Raw genomic sequence first — 17,040 nt, 5'->3', positions numbered from 1 at the left:
CCTGCTGGCAACACTCTTCCTGATGCACCCCACAATACCATTGGCCTTCTTGGCCACAAGGGCACATTGCTGCCTCATGCTTAACTTGGTGTCCACCAGCACTCCCAGGTCCTTCTCGGCAGAGCTGCTTTCCAGCAGGTCAACCCCCAACCTGTACTGGTGCATGGGGTTATTCCTCCCCAGGTGCAGGACCCTGCACTTGCCTTTGTTGAACTTCATGAGGTTCCTCTCCGCCCACCTCTCCAGCCTGGCCAGGTCTCTCTGAATGGCAGCACAGCCCTCTGGTGTATTGGCCACTCCTCCCAGTTTTGTATCATCTGCAAACCTGCTGAGGGTGCACTGTGTTCCTTCATCCAGGTCTCTGATGAATGAGCTGAACAATACTGGACTCACTATTGACCCCTGGGGGACACCGCTAGCTGCAGGCCTCCAACTAGACTTTGTGCCACTGGCATAATCAGGTCAAAGAGCTCTGGGTTAGCCCATGACTCACTTTTGATTAGCCTTTTATCATTAATTCATCTTGCCTATCAGATTAGATCAAACCCGAGCAGGGCTCAGCTCTTTCAGGCAGCAGTGGATGAGCTGAATGCCTCAGCTGATGCCTGGTTTATGTCCACAAATGATGTTACTCTAAATCTGAAGTGCTATCTCTTTCACTTATGTTAAGCCATCTAAAGGTAAAAGTTAGATAAACCCTAAGCTGGGTATCTATCTGTTCTGCAGACACTGGAATGAGGTCACATCATCAAAATGGTGATTTGGCCCATTGTAAAGTACTTGTCTGTGATGCTGAGATGAATTACTCTCTCGACATGCTTTCCTCTCTTCAGTGACTATGGAGAGGGCTTAGACAACTTGGCCAGTCTAGGTACCTGGCTTTTAAATATGTAACACTGAATAAAAGGAACTGCATCCGGGGTTTCTCCCTGTGCTAACTGGAATTCTAGGTACCCTGAGAGGAGAAAAAAAAGTAGAACTTAATATGGAAAGGAAATAATCTGTCTAAGGACTCAAACCTACCAGAAATTCATGAATTTACTTCATACACAGTTTTAGGAATGCTGAATTTTTTTTATTGTTAGTAAAAAAAAAGATTCATGTTCTGCTTTTCTTGAAAATTTCTGTGACATTCCTATATCACATTGTTTAAAAATATACATATTTTATGAAAACTCTACTACTAGTGATGTGGTTTAGAGTAAGCACGATCAATGATAAAAAATGTTTAAGAATATGTAAAGGCTTTATTGGACAACATAAAATGTATTTAATAATGCTACTTTTTCAAGAGAAATTTCATTTTTTAAGAAATGAAAAGTCAGGTTTTAATGCAGAAAAACATTTACCAGCCAGGTCTATAAAGTTTCATGGATAATTAATTTTTGAGTCTGGTGTTCAAAAAAAAAAAGAGGTTGCTTTGGGAAAGCCTTCAGTTAACAAAATGTAAGGTTTTCTGACAAAATGAATTAATAACTATATTTGCTTTTTACTATATATAATTAGTATTTATTATTACTCCATAATAAATTATATTAAAATGTTGAAATGAGAAAAACAAAATATTTAGTTTTAAAAATGTGTTTTTTAACATTTATGAATGTATTTTTCCCATACCTCAGGCAATTCAATGCTTCATTTTTCACTGATTAGAATGTTTTCAGGAAAAATAATCACTTGGTCTCGCCCACACCTAATAATTTCAAAAGAACTGTGAAAGACACCATAAGCCTAATAACACCTACCCAGTTGATTAGTTATGTTCACATTAGTAGTCACATGAGAGTCATCCTCCGGGTTCCTCAGGTGATAATTTAAGGGTGTACTTCATTGTCTATATCTAGACTAATAAATAACATAGGGGCCTCTGAAGCTGCCTGACATGACATGGCTTATATCGACCCCGTGAAAGTGCAGGACGAGCTCTTGACATGCAGAACATTGACCAGGAGACCCCCTCGCCCAGGCTAGCTCTGAAATCATGCCCAGGAGTTGGCTGGGTGAATGCGAGCTGCTCCAGGCCAAAACCATTCTGGGGATCTCTCTTAAAATGTGACAATATGGGCAACATGGTACTGTTTCACCATCAGCCCTTTGGCCCCGTCAGGTTTACTGGTACAGATATAAGTAGCTGGTCTAAATTTGCCATCTGAATTTCAGATGTATAGTCCAAGCTAGTTGTCTAAAATCCCTGTATACTTAACTGAAAGAAGTAAGAACTTCACAAGATAATTTTATCTTCCTAAGGTAGGTCTCTGAGGCAGATAAATCATGTTCTGGAGGTTTCCAATGATATGAAGGAGAGTGATCCTGACTGGCTTAATTTAAGCACAATTTGTAGGCAGCTCAGTTGAAGTGCTATGAATCCCACCTTAGCATGGAAGACTTGTACAGAAAATAAAAAGCTGTCTTAGAATAACACTTTATTTGAATTGTGTTCTAATGAGTTCTAATTTATCAGGCCTTTTTGTATGCTTTCAGCCTTCTTTTGTATGTTTTTTTTTTCTCATTCCACTTTAATGATTTTACTTATTGCTTAGTGTCATACAAATAGAATATTAGATCTTAATTAGGTAACTGAATTCTATTATAGGTTTTCAAATAGTGAGAAAAAGAGGGAAAGGAAAACAAAAAGGTTAGTACAATCAAGAAGATCTATGCAAGGCAGAAAGGAAAATAATTGGTTGCTGTACTTTGTTTAATCTGTGCGGGGATAAAAAGGATAAACTCTGCGTGTAAAAGGGCACCAGCAAGATTAAACACTTAATTGAGGTGATTCTGACTTACATTGCCAGGGTTAAATTCAGAGTGAGAAATTTTCCACCCTGACACACTAGTAGAGGGAGTTTGCACCTTTTCATGAAATAAAGGCCAAAGATGAGGCATTAGCATCAAGATGGTCCTTCGCCCTTCTGCAGCTGTGCACTGCAGTTACCTATAGCACACCCTTGGCCAGCTGCAGAAAGAGCTGTAGCAGCTATTGGTTCCTTGTGCCATTCTGCAAGGCATTGCAAATGTTTTAAGAATAGATAAGAATGGAGCAGAACGCTTATTTTTGAAGCAGCATGTGAGAATGTTTCTAGAATTACACGTACTGGGGGATTTTCCAGTAAACAAAAAACACCTTTTGCTTTAGTCTCTCCATTTGTAAAATCAAAGACTATTTTGGTCATTTAAGAGGGGCCTTGGTGGGAAAGTTTGATTTAAAAATGCTCTGTAGTGTCTGAACAACTTATTCTCTACCTAAGTGTTTTAGTCATCCTCTAACAGTGAAGAAAAGGAGGGAAAGAATCAACAGTGAATGGAAAGAAAACCACCAAGAAATATCACCTGATGTCCTTTCCCGAGTCTACCATCAGCCCCATCAAACTGAATCTACTTGCCATGATCTTTAATTCTTTTTTATCGTTACCTGTATGTATGTTTACTTTTCTTCTTTTTAACAATTTTGTCAATGTCTTCTGGTAGAATGCCAAGTTACAACTCCTTCTGTGTCTCAGCTGCTTCTGCATATTTGCAAAATGCTTGGTAATAATTGCTTTAAATATTTTCCTCACACGCAGAATACTATGACTTTTACTGTAAAATAAATGCATATATATATATATAAATGTATACACACACACACACACATATATATTTAAGCAGAGTCCCTAGGTAGCTTAGTTCTTACAAGGAAATATATATGGACAGTCACTTTCTTAATCTCTTTTGTCTCAAGGAAGGATACACAGTGATGGATAGAAAGAGGCAACAGACTGTGATTCAGTAGTATTATTGCTTATTTCCTCCAGCTCTTAAAATCACTGACCCTCTGCAATTGATGTTCTTCCAGCAAAGACTCATATCTCAATAGAGTCTGGGTTCTTCACTGCCTGTACAGGCTGAGTTCAGCCATGTCGCTCCACGTAGTACCTTACTTCTTGAAAAGTATGACTGCGAATGTAGGAAGGATGGAAGGATTTGGCCCCAAATCATAGTGTTAGACTCCAATTCCGTCTCTGACAGGAAATAAAGGCTTTTCCTTAGAAAAGGATACTGCTGGGCCCGAGAACCCTAAGTTCAGAGATCCGTTTGGTTTCTGAGTCGGAGTGTGTAACTGAATTGAACCTCACACACACTCCTCTGTGGGTAAGGATAGACCTCCTATGAAGACCCTCTCCCTCCTGCTCCACGCTGTGATGAGAAGGGATGTTCCCTGGCTCTCTAGAACGTTGCCCACCTGCCAAGTGGCTGTGTTGCCTCTACCATGCTACACAAGCTCATGCACTGGGATATCAGCTGGCTTTAAGCAGAGAAGACACTTAAGGAGATGGGATTTATGTCCAGTGCTGAGTACAAACTTTACCCAATACCTACATGCTCTCACGAAGTGCAGTAGGAAGGGGGAGAGAGGAGGGAAGTGGGCAAAGCTTGGGGAGAGCTGCCAGTGCAGTAAAATGTCCTGCTTCCAAGTGAATATGGTTTACTTCCACCTTGTAGCAAAAGGGAAGGGATCGGTCGCAGTTCCCTCCTCAAGCTGCTCCCACGGAAGCATAATTACATGCCACCCATTACTCAGGACTCAGCCTAAGGGCGCAAAGTAGCCCATAGACGCTGGTGATGGAAAAGACCTATTAGGTCCATTTAGTCAATTCCCCAGTCGTGGCAGGGGTCTTCCCTGCAGTCATTTCCTCCTGCTACGTCCAGCCTGGCTAGCCTTGGGCACGAAGCTGTCATATGGCCAATGGGTTTGCCACATCACAGGCTCACGCGATTATGGGATTTCTGACACTGGGCTTCAATGTTTTTTCAGATGTATAATAGATGATGTTTACATGACTGCAAAGTCCCTGTGACCCCGGACGTGTCAGCGTGGGTAACGGCACAGTCTTCACTGTCAGGTTTGGTCGATATTACAGCACCTGTGGCAGGTGAGAATCAAAACAGGCTCCGTCAACAGTAGGGTTCATTCGGTGCAGTCTGGCCCACTCTCATGCATGATTTTACTGGGTAAGGGGGGCAATACGGGCAGAGTCCTGTGGCAGGTGTAGTGGTATGTTGCGTAGCCATAGCTGAAGGAGGTGTTTAGCCTTAGGCATGCTCCTCTGAGGGCATATCTTCCCCATGCAACATCCATGCTTGTGCTAATGCAAGCCTTCTAAGTCTGCATGCCACTTTGTTTTGAGGGAACTTTGCCCTCAAAACCATGTGGTAGCAAATTTGGCTCTAGAACAGCTGCCATAGCTTTTTTGGTATTGTTCTGGAGAGGTGGGGAGCCAAGTCTCTACCCATCTCCCTTGCTTCTTGTTCCCTTGCTGGAGGCAGAACATAGGCAAACAAATCACTTTGGTTCTCTCATCCGACTGGATTCAAAGTGCAAGTAGCCCCTTCAGGAGCATCAGGCCATTTTACTCCCTTGCATGGTGATTGAATTCACATTCTATTTCTTGTAAATCAAAAAGTTAAAACAAACAAAGCCAAACAAAGCCAAAGAATCGGTGCATGCATTAAAGGAAAATTAACTAATTTAAACAGAAAAAAAAAAAAGAGAGAGAGATACCCCCAGAGGGAACAGCAGACAATTGTGTGCTTTCTTAGGGGTTTAAAGAATGGAACCAAGATATTTCCAAGTGTTGAGAAACATGGCTTTTTAAGCAGCTCTCTTCTTGAGGATTTAGAACTCTAGATTTTTGTTTTAAGACATTCACATCAAGAACTCAAACTACCAGGTTCTTTTCAGGATTCAAGCATCCAGTGATTCTGTAATATATCTAAGTTTAATGGGAATAATCATCATTTCTCTCTCTGGAGGATAGAGGTGGAACCTAGACAGGTAGGTTAGCAAGAAACTGAATTGTTAGTTGGGCAAAGCTAGGTAAGAAGAATCTCAATCCTCAGTCGTACCTCTATCCCACTTAAGGGTATCTGAGTCCCTTTGTGGACAACAGTAAAATGAAAATAGTAGCTTACTTTGTAGGAGTATGGGGGGAATAAATACGTTACCCTCAAAGGGCAAATTTGGATAGCATGAGGGCCAAAGAAGTCCCTTAGAAAGATACCATAAAGGAGTTTAAAAATATATGAAGCCTTTGCAGAGTTACTTTTTATGCTCTTTCCTCTCATCGCTCTGAACTTGTCAGTTCCTTGTTGTGGGTTACTTCTACCCCCTGAACTGCATCTGTCCTCACACCCTGTGCTTTGGTTTGCACAGGCTCCAAACCCAGCCAGGCAAGCATTTCAGTAGTGGTTAAAGGAAAAATGTCTCAGAAGCCACAAGGTCTCATCTCTGAAAGTAATAGCTTCCTTTCCCAGGCTCTGATTCACTGCTCAGTTCAGGCAGTACAGCCGGTTCATAAAGTTCCCCTTTTCGCTCTGCTGCCTGCCTTAAGGGGACTGTTTGAGAGACATGAGGCTCCTAGGGACTTTGCTGTTGGAGGTGACCGTGGGACGTAGCTATTCCTCAGCCACTGTGTAACGCAGAGCTCCCAGCTTGCAGCCAGGCAATCCACAAACTCACTGCAGCCATGCTGGCTGAAGCAGAGGGTCAGATCCGAAGCTGCAAGAGTTAAACAGTAAGGTTTGCCCAGCTTGCCTAAGTCGGGGTGAGTTGGGCAGGAGCTGTCAACAATAAAGAAGAGTAAATGGGTTTGATGGGCAGTCAATCTCAACTGCTTCTGAACCAGCTGCACACTCTCCAGTGTCAGCTGAGGGACTGCAAAACCATGGTCTGCATGGGATGGGACTGCATGACAGTACAATTCTCCTTCATCTTACAACCTCTTTCTGTGGACAACTCCCAGCACCTAGAAGGAGCTAGGAAGAGCTGTTGTTAGCTCTTGATGGTCCTGCTCTGGGTGGGATTTCCAAGGCTGTGGCTCTCTAGAGCCTCCTTTTTGTTCCCAGGAGCAACAGCCATTTACCACTACCCTGACTCAGCCCAGGATTAACAGCAATCGGTTATTCTCTGCCCGTACTGTCCCTAACAGAGCTTTGAAGCTAGGATTCCCTTTTTGTTAACATATGCATCTAAAAAGATTCCGCAAGAACAAATCTAAGTTTTTCATATAAGTATGGCATCTGCACATAGCAAAACAGAGAGGCAGAAGAAACCAAGAAAGGAAGGAAAGCAAGCAGGTCCCAACCCAACCCCAGGGACCTTGACTCCACTCACCACAAAACTTAAGGACAGGTTAATTGTCCTCACTTCACTATTATGAAAAAGTGAAGCTCTTTCTCACACACACTCTCTCTTTTCCTAACACTCTCAGAGACTTCTATCTTTAGTCAGTCATCCTTCCTGTTTCTTTCCTCTAAATTTTAATTGGATAATCTAAAGAGTCTGAGGGACCCCTTTGTCAGAGGAATTCCTGGGGATATAGCCCCTATTTGATTAAATTGAGAGCTGCTGAATTAACAAAAAACTGGCTAAAGATATAACTCTTTGCTCGTAGTAGAAATCCTGTTTTCCCAGCAACTATTTTTAAGTAACCCTGAAGCATAATATGTATGCTTGTACATTCATATTTTTGTATTTTACTTCTGTCAATAACACTCTGAATTCATGACAGTCATGATCTGTGTGTGTGTCTCATTGGAAATTTCAACCTTAGCTTGAGCACTTGCTACCCTCAACCTTAGAAATCCCAAATGTGGAGGCACCATTTGAACTAATTTCCCCAAATCACTTTTATTTTTGCACTCTCTCTGAGTGTGCATGAAGTTCTTAGTCACATGCAAAAGCCTTACATGTAACAACTGCTAATTACTTCTAGCAACTCTGCTGTCCTGATTTGGGCTTCTCAGTGAGGCAGGAGTTAGAGACCTAACTCATCTAGAGACCTAATCCCAATCTCAGATCTGCTAAGCTTCACCAATGAACTACAGGTTCTCAGAACTGGCTCTTGCCTCGCACAGGTCTGGCATCTCTCTACCTCAAATTTTCCATCACAGGGCCATGGTCTTTCTCAGCTCTATAAGTCTGTGTATGAGACACAGCTGGGTGGCCTCGTCTGTGGTCCACCAGTGAGCCATGCCTGACTCAGTGTCAGGGGGCAGGAGGAAGCAAGTAATGTTAATAAGCAGCCGGGATGGAATCTGCCAGCTGGCTCCTATATTTAGAAGAGCCCCAGAGGAGGCATATTTAATAGAATCACTGTATGCCCCAATTTGCCTGTGGTGATTATAAAATCTAGACACTATCTCAGATCTCAGCTACAACATTTAGGGCTTTTTTTTTTTTTCCACTTTTGTCTGGGACACAGGGATCTCTTTTTCCCCCTCTTTGGCCCTGGAAATTTACTGTTCCCAGTGCTATGGACAATCGATGGGAGACAGGAGCCTGTGCTTTGAACCATGTATCCCAATGGTGAGCACTGGGAAAGGAGTAGGGTTTCCTTCATTGCATGACGTGGTCAGGGACACACATTCCTCCCTCAGCTGTAGCACTGTGTGCCTCGTCCATGATGAGACCAGACACATCAAGTGCTCTCCTCTTCTTATTACTTGACATGATGAAGTACCAACCATATACTAAGAAATTGAGGGTCCTCTCTACTCATCCTGCATAAGGACATGGGAATACAGGATTCCCGGATCACTGAGTCAACCTGTTTTTATCCTAGGCATCATCCCCTCTTTGCCTCATTACGTTGTTCTGTGCAAGCAGAGTTTAATTTCATCACCAGCTTTCTCAAACTTTTTGAGGTACAACTTAAAAACACTGGGGTGTTTTTGCCCCTCCAAATCCAGTGTTTTCCTTTGGTCTCACAAAGTATTGGTAAGAACAAGTCCTTTGCTCCAGGAGGCTGAAAGAGCCTTTTGCACTCTTTGTTTTACACAAAAGTCTCCCCATTCTCCCAGTTCTTGGGAGTTAACCTCCCTTGGTTGATCCCCATTTAAATAATATTTGTTGGAAGGTGGTCTACTAGCATAGTACGATTGTACTGGAGTCAGGACTCATGGGATTGAAGGAGAGACATGCTGCCTCAGATAACCTAAGTCCTAGTTTAGACTAGGTGCTTAATGACACCTAAAGCCAGCAAGCAAGCTCAAGTCCTGGTTCAACCCTCAGCACTGTTTAGTTATTAGCATATTCCCCGATATGTTTTTGGCCTGTTCCCACTAGAATTCTCCAGACTGTTGTATGGAGAGTAGCAAGCTAATATGGTCTAATACGGACAAAAATGGATCAGGTTGTCTCCTTTCAACTTACACAGTTCTCCAAAGCTATTGAAGCAGGCTTTGCGGATTCACACACTCTGACATCTCCTTATGCTAAAATGCAGAGCATGCAACACATCCTCTGTTAGGTGTTATGAAAGCACCACTTGGATTGGCGGTAACAGAGCATTCCCATCATTTCAGATGCTTTGCATTAAGCACACCCATGCACACGCACAGACCCACACAATCCCACACTACTAAGCATGTCTTAGGACCACAGGGAACTACAACAGTCCAAGAGAAAACTCAAGTTCAAGTACTGTGCAGAGTGAACATAGCCAATGTGTGCCACGGCCCAGAGGCCGTAGAATTGGCTCTGGCCTTGTTTTATTTAGCACTTAGAATCATTGAGTAATTTAGGTTGGAAGGGACATTTGGAATTTATCTGGTCCAACCCCCTGCTAAAAGCAGGGCTAACTTTCAGATTAAATATATAGATGAGGCCTAGCGGTTTGATGGCTAAAATTAGGTGAGGGCTACACCACTTCTAAGTATTAGCACGCTCATTCTGGTGTTTGTAGCTTAAATACAGGTGCTCAGTGCCAGAGAGAAATGGAATTAGGTGTCCTGAATGTCTCCTGACTAATGACCTACCTTCAGGACATGGTGACTGAATTAAAAAACAACAGTCAGAGAAATTCCCCAGTACTGAAACTCAGCCATCTATACTGCTACATTATTAGAAAAGTCCCTAGCATGCTTTCAGGTCCACCCCAACAGGAACTCCGCTGAACAGTCCCCAAGCCTGGTTTGGGAATTAGCACAGGGACCATTACCAACAGTTAGCTGGGATACAGATATCTGTCTTTGAGGGGAAGAGAGTTTAATTGTGTGAATGCAGGCCATTCCCTGTCAGCTTGCCTAAAGGCCTTCCAGGCAGATTAAATTTACTTGCACAGATGTATTCAGTGTCTCTCCCTTAAAACTAATTTTTTTATTATTATTATTATTAATAATAATAATAATAATACGTGTGTCCTAAATGATAAGTGTCAAGGATAAGTGTCGTTTCCCATCCCTTTTAATAGTGGTAAAATTACAAATCAAAATGCCTCTTAAGGCATATATGGTGCTGGAAATGCTTATCATAAGGTGGCAATCTAACTTTGAAAGATATTTTACCATATTCTCCTTGCAGCACTAAGTAAAACTGCACTCGTGGTGGTCCTCTCTCCCTGCGCCACATTGCTTAATCACATTACTCAGTGCTTTCATTTGCTCTAATTCTTCTTCAGTTGGAAGCTTTTTTTCACTCTGAGTAGAACATTTGCAATCTGCCTTTTTATTGTGCATGCAAAAAGTAGCACGTTTTTAACTTCTGGAAACTCATTCAAGGAGACAGCATCATTTTTGTACACGGTGTTCTCTGAGAGCACTGCACATCCCACATGCTTGGTTGGTAGCAGCTTAATGCTGTCATGGTCCTCCACGGGCTTGTCCCATGTGGTTATAATTAACTTTTAATGTCTGCCTTCAGGGCAAAACACTTAAGGGGTTAACCAGTTTTCTCCAAAAGAATGAATAGTTAAATGCTAACATACGTTTATCAATATATGCCACAATGTGAAGGAAAATATCTAGATTTTTTCCTTCTGCTAGTATCATATTTGCCTAATTCAGTCACTTGCCAGCTTAAGAGTGGAGATTATCCTCTCAAGTCTTATAATATAAATGCGCTAGCTACATGCTTAACACAAGCTTGTTTAATAGCTGAGTCAGTGTAAGGCTTTGTTGGACCAGATCTCGTTGGCATTTAACCATTTCAAGCACTGGCAGTCTTCCTTTCTCCCTTAAGTACATGCTGCATCATGCTGAGATCCAGGAGAGTGTCTTACTACAAGTACGTGTATGACTGTGCAACTAAGACAGATTTTACATATAATGTTGGCAGAGAGGTGGGAAAAGTTAATATATAAGAGTATAACTACCTCATCAGATAGATATGCAGTTAGGGTGGGTTTCAGTTCCTAAACACAATAGTATGGTGTCACCTGAGATAGCCTTGGGTGTCTGAGGCATATATTCAGTGCTTAAAATGACACTAGACATCTATGTTTAAGCAACTGAACCCCACCTTAAATTTCCATGTTGATGGAAGACGCAATGAGCAGGATTCAGCTGCTCAAACACAGGTGTCGAGCGCTGTTTTAGGCACTATAGGCTATCCTGCCATTTCAAAGGGGTCCTGGACTGCTGTAAACACCGCCAGTTTTTCATGATCTCTTTGATACCCAAGAGCATCTCAAATGGCACCAGGTGATTGCATGTAGGCAACCGAACCCTCCTTACTGGATCTAAGCAGCATAATTCATCATCAGTCTGTACAGGAAGGCTGTTCTACCTGACCGAACTCCAGGAGAACCGTTGTGCATGCAGGTTGCAACCAGCAAAAAACATCAGGCTCTGAAGCAGGAAGCTTAGCAGGAGAGTTGCCTGGCTCCTTAATCTGGAGTCAGCGCATCTGCTGTGAGCTCTCGGCACTACATGATCCAGACATGCCTTGAAGGTCTGCTCTGAGGCTGGAGAGCGCTGGTGGAAGGAAGGCCAGCACTTTCAGAGCATGCTAAGTAAGCCCACAAAGGGCGTGTGAACTTGTCAAGAAGCTGAAAGAATGGCAAAAAAAAAAAAAAAAAGCCTATTTGCCCTGCTTTGCTCACAGATTTTTGGCTGTAAACTTTTGAGGTCTGCAGTATGTTAATGTGTTAAAACATGTTTTGAGATCAGTTTGTTCATTGCTGTGAATTCTGGAAGTCTTGAGAGAGATTTAGGAGAGCATAATATGGCACAAGAGTGTTTCCTCTTAGGTGTAGCAGACGGTGAAGTCTCTGTCCTGAGTGTCTCCAAACTAATACAATGTGTTCTTATAGAAATTATGATGGATTCAATTGCTTTAATGGCAGGCAGACACTAAAACCGGGGAAATACTTGGATAAAGCTTCATTTATATTCTTTGGGGGTTTATCTTTAGATTCCCTAAGTTATACTAAAACCAGGCCGTAGTAATTTGGGGACATTGTATTTCTGTCCTTGTATTTAATTTTTGCCATAGCAGGCAAGGCAGAAGGGAACAAACCCCTCCCCAGCAGTGAAATGAAGTGGATCTACAGGTCGCTCAAGCAACTGCAGCTAGAATAACCAAGAGACTTGATGGCTTAAGGGTGATCGTGTGTTGGAGAGAATGAAATGAATAACATGTCTTAGCCACTTTCCATCCATGTATCTTACAGGATATCCCATTATCCCATTTTTAGAGACTGAGGGCAGCCAAGGTGTAAAGGGGTAAATCATTTGTCCTTGCATTGCTTGGCAAGTTAGTAGCACATGAAAGATGAGAGCTTGCATCTCGTGAGTTATAGAGTTAAAACTCTTCAGCTGACCACAGTTTCGAGGCTGTACAATGTTGTAAAGCAACATTTACTGGTTTCAGGCTGTTAATTCTCTGCATTGTCAGCCCATTCAATTGAAACAAGACCGAGCAACATTAACTTTTATACACAATCATTTCCCTATTGTTGACTTGATCTGACCTCAGTGCAGAGTTGCTGTCATTGTTCCTCAAAGAAAATGGGATATGTTAAACACCTTCAACTGGCACTTAAGCAAAAGCTTGCAATCTTCAGTTAAACATAACTGCCATTGCAAACGGGAAAAAGTAAAGAGGAAAGGAGCCTGATACTTAGCTTATCAGGGACTGTAAAAAACATTTAATATACCTGTCTGTGTATTGCTGGTGGCTCCAAATATGTTTTTGATTTAATTTGCAAAAGCTGACTTACTATCTTTTTCTTATCTGTATTAAAGCGCACTGCTGCTAGGTATGGCCTAATAAGCCATATCAGAATGTTGCCTTCAGTGGTTTTGAGGCTTGTATATTTATTTAAAAACAAAGAATCAAGTGCCCACTGGAACTTCAGCGTTGCTGAAGACTTCTTCTTTCTGTCTGCATCTAATATGATGCAATCCAGATCTTTACAGTAGACTTCGGGAGCCCACGTAATAAAGGAATGAAATATATATAACCACATTCTTTTTCTGTAAACTTTATGTGTTAAAAGAGCTGTATTTTGCATTTCACAATGACCCATGTAAAGTTATTATTGGCGTCAATGGGAGTCTGTCCAGCTTTTAGGAAAGCTTGTAGACATCCTCTTTTCCTCTCATTAACTGTGAAGAAACACATTTCCAGAATACCACATAGTACTATAGCATTATGCACTTGTCTATATGTATTTATATGGAAGAATTGTGTGCTCTCAAAAAAAAATAGATGAACAATTGCATATCATCTCTCAGTTACCTAAGTGCCAGGCTCTATGAATGCAGGGACAACTCTCAGGGCAAGATTTTCTAAGTTACGTGCTTGAGAAACTTTTCATGTGTTCTTCAGCAGGTTCAGTGCCCAACACTCACTGGTTGTTTCATTCTTTACTCCTACCTAAGGAAAGATCTCATTGACTTCAATGAGTTTTCCTTCCTGAGAACTATAAGATGAGCACATTAATAAGCTGTAGGTTTTGAAACGGAACTGAAAGTATCTACCCCTTACTTGAATAGCTTATAGTAAAAACATTTTGTATGTATATATGAGATGCATTTTTGCATTTTGATCATATCCACTTCTTTTTCATTGCACTCATATATTCCACACTTGGATACATTTAACTTAAGAAATGGGTAAAGAAAGCAATTTGCTGTTAGGAGGAAGCTAGAGACCAGTGAATTTTTGTTTGAGCTATTGTACATTATCTGGAACCAACTTATTTCAAAAATGGAGTATGTTGTCACCTAAGACACATATATTGCACCTCTTCTCTGTTTATGCAAAGTAAAAATTTTAAGGGGATCAATTAGCATTTGAAAAAAACAAACTATAAAATAGAGCTGGCCCACTTTTATGCAGCTCAATATTCTAGCTTTTTTAAGAGCAGAAGAAAAAAATCCAGATGTGCTGAATAAGTAGATAATCTGTTTTCAGGCTGACATGCACTGGAATAAAGGCCTCTTGCTCTACTTGTGATCTTTTCTCCTCTTTCTTTCTGCACACATCGACAACACGATTTGATCCCCAAACCTTTGGTATTGCAGGATAAGTCTCCACCACTTGAAGTAAAAGGAGTAATCTTACTAGCTAGCAAAAGGACTATGACATTTTGTGGGACAGTCAGTAGAAGGTTTCACTTACGTTATGATAGACCTGGTGTAGCTCTGTGGAAATCAGTCTAATGACACACAGTAAACACAGTTACACAGTAGAGCTCTTGATAAATTCCAATTAAATTTTCACTTTTAAGAACATCTCAGAATAGTAAAATCAAAAGAAAGTAATACACAATCTACCCACATTCCTCTCCCCTCATTAATACAAGAAGCTAGAAAGATTTGTATCAGTCCAGACTGTATGGTCTACCAAATCCGTTTCCTGTTCCAGTGGTGGTGGAGTAGATGCTATTGGACACTGTAAGAATGAGGCCTCAGTCAACATCCAGAAACCACTTACTGTAATTATCTTTCTTTTTACTCAGTTTTGCTCTTCTTTAAGCCTGAAGGAACCAAGCATTTTTAGCGCAACCATGTAAATCTCCAAACATTTCCACAACAGACAAAAAGTTAACATTTTATGAACTGTCTGTTGTACAATGACACCCTAGAGGATTTTCATATTGCTATTAATCAAGTACATTAATTATAATTAGCACAGTTTCTTTGAAAGAAGGATGGGGCAAAGCTATGTACACAAAACTGAAATAGAATCAAAACTTTTTTTGTTAAAGGCCCTACTTGAAGCCGAAGGGAATAGGACCCATACTTGAGAACTTCTAATAACAGGTGTTCTTGAGAGATGTCCCAACTATGATCTAAGTTAAAGACCTGAACAAACTCCACACCAGTGGGCTTGTAGACAAGGGTGAGCTGCACTATTCGTGAAGTATTTCTAGTTATAAGTGGTCAAATGGTTGCTAATTGTTTAATGCACAGTAGCGTGCTATGTTGGTTCAGCCTTCACCTAGAGCTCTGGAAAAAAATCTCCTACAAGGATGAAATAATCTGCAGAACAATCCATGTAGTTAATTTACTTCAGTCCAGTACAGGAATAGATTACTTTCATTATACAAAATCAGATGGAACCTGAACCTCTTGCCTGTCACTGAGGCCATTTGGGGCAAAAAAGCCTGCATCCACACTGTTAAAATCTCTTATCTGCCAGAATAGACTGGCTACATACAAAGTGCCTCCTGGGAATTGTCCATGGCTCGTGCTGAATTTGATAGGCCACTCTGAATCATCTTTGAAAGGTCAAGTATGTGGAGGAAAAGAAGGTGATCAGGAGTAGTCAGCATGGATTCACAAAGGGGAAATCATACTTAACCAATCTGGTAGCCTTCTGTGATGGGATGACTGCCTGGGTAGATGAGCAAAGAGCAGTGGATGTTGTCTACCTTGACTTCAGCAAGGCTTTTGACACTGTCTCCCATAGCATCCTCATAGACAAGCTCAGGAGGTGTGGTTTAGATGAGTGGACAGTGAGGTGGATTGAGAACTGGCTGAATGGCAGAGCTCAGAGGGTTGTGCTCAGTGGCACAGAGACTAGTTGGAGGCCTATAGCTAGTGGTGTCCCCCAGGGGTCAGTACTGGGCCCAGTCTTGTTCAACTTCTTCATCAATGACCTGGATGAAGGAACACAGTGCACCCTCAGCAAGTTTGCTGATGATACCAAACTGGGAGGAGTGGCCAATACCTCGGAAGGCTGTGCTGCCATTCAGAGAGACCTGGACAAGCTGGAGAGTTGGACAGAGGGGAACCTCATGAAGTTCAACAAAGGCAAGTGCAGAGTCCTGCACCTGGGGAGGAATAACCCCATGCACCAGTACTGCTGGAAAGTAGCTCTGCAGAGAAGGACCTGGGAGTCCTGGTGGACAAGAAGTTGACCCTAAGCCAGCAATGTGTCCTGGTGGCCAAGAAGAAGGCCAATGGTATCCTGGGGTGCATTAGGAAGAGCATTACCAGCAGGTTGAGGGAGGTGATCCTCCCCCTCTCCTCAGCCCTGGGGAGGCCACATCTGGAGTACTGCGTCCAGTTCTGGGCTCCCCAGAGCAAGAGGGATGTGGCACTACTGGAGAGAGTCCAGCGAAGGGCTACAAAGATGATTAGGGGACTGGAGCATCTCTCTTATGAGGAAAGGCTGAGAGAGCTGGGACTGTTTAGCCTAGAGAAGAGAAGGCTGAGAGGAGATCTTATCAATGTGTACAAGTATCTGAAGGGAGGGTGTGAAGAGGATGGAGCCAGACTCTTTTCAGTGGTGCCCAGCGACAGGACGCGAGGCAACGGGCACAAACTGAAACACAGGCAGTTCCATCTGAACACGAGGAAAAACTTCTTCACTGTGAGGGTGACAGAGCACTGGAACAGGTTGCCCCGAGAGGTGGTGGAGTCTCCTTCTCTGGAGATATTCAAAACGCGCCTGGATGCAATCCTGTGCAATGTGCTCTAGGTGACCCTGCTTGAGCAGGGGGGTTGGACTAGATGATCTCCAGAGGTCCCTTCCAACCTCAACCATTCTGTAATTCTGTGAATTATTTGGGAGATTGCTGTTTGACCCAGGCCATATCCATACAAGGGACAATTCTAACAGTATCTGTTAACATCTGTGCTAGTAAGGTTCACTATACCAGACCACAAACACTGGATATTTAATACAACCGTTTATCCTATTGCAAAGTTAGAATAATCCTTGGTATATTTTTTGATCCAGTCAATTTAGCAATTCTGATTTGGATTTGAAGGGAGATGGAGGCTACAGCTACGGACATGACCAGACCTTGTCTTTTGGCTGCAGGG

The sequence above is a fragment of the Apteryx mantelli genome, chromosome 3 (assembly GCF_036417845.1).
Source record: "Apteryx mantelli isolate bAptMan1 chromosome 3, bAptMan1.hap1, whole genome shotgun sequence".
Lineage (NCBI taxonomy): Eukaryota > Metazoa > Chordata > Aves > Apterygiformes > Apterygidae > Apteryx > Apteryx mantelli.
Note: the sequence above shows the minus strand (reverse complement) of the source record.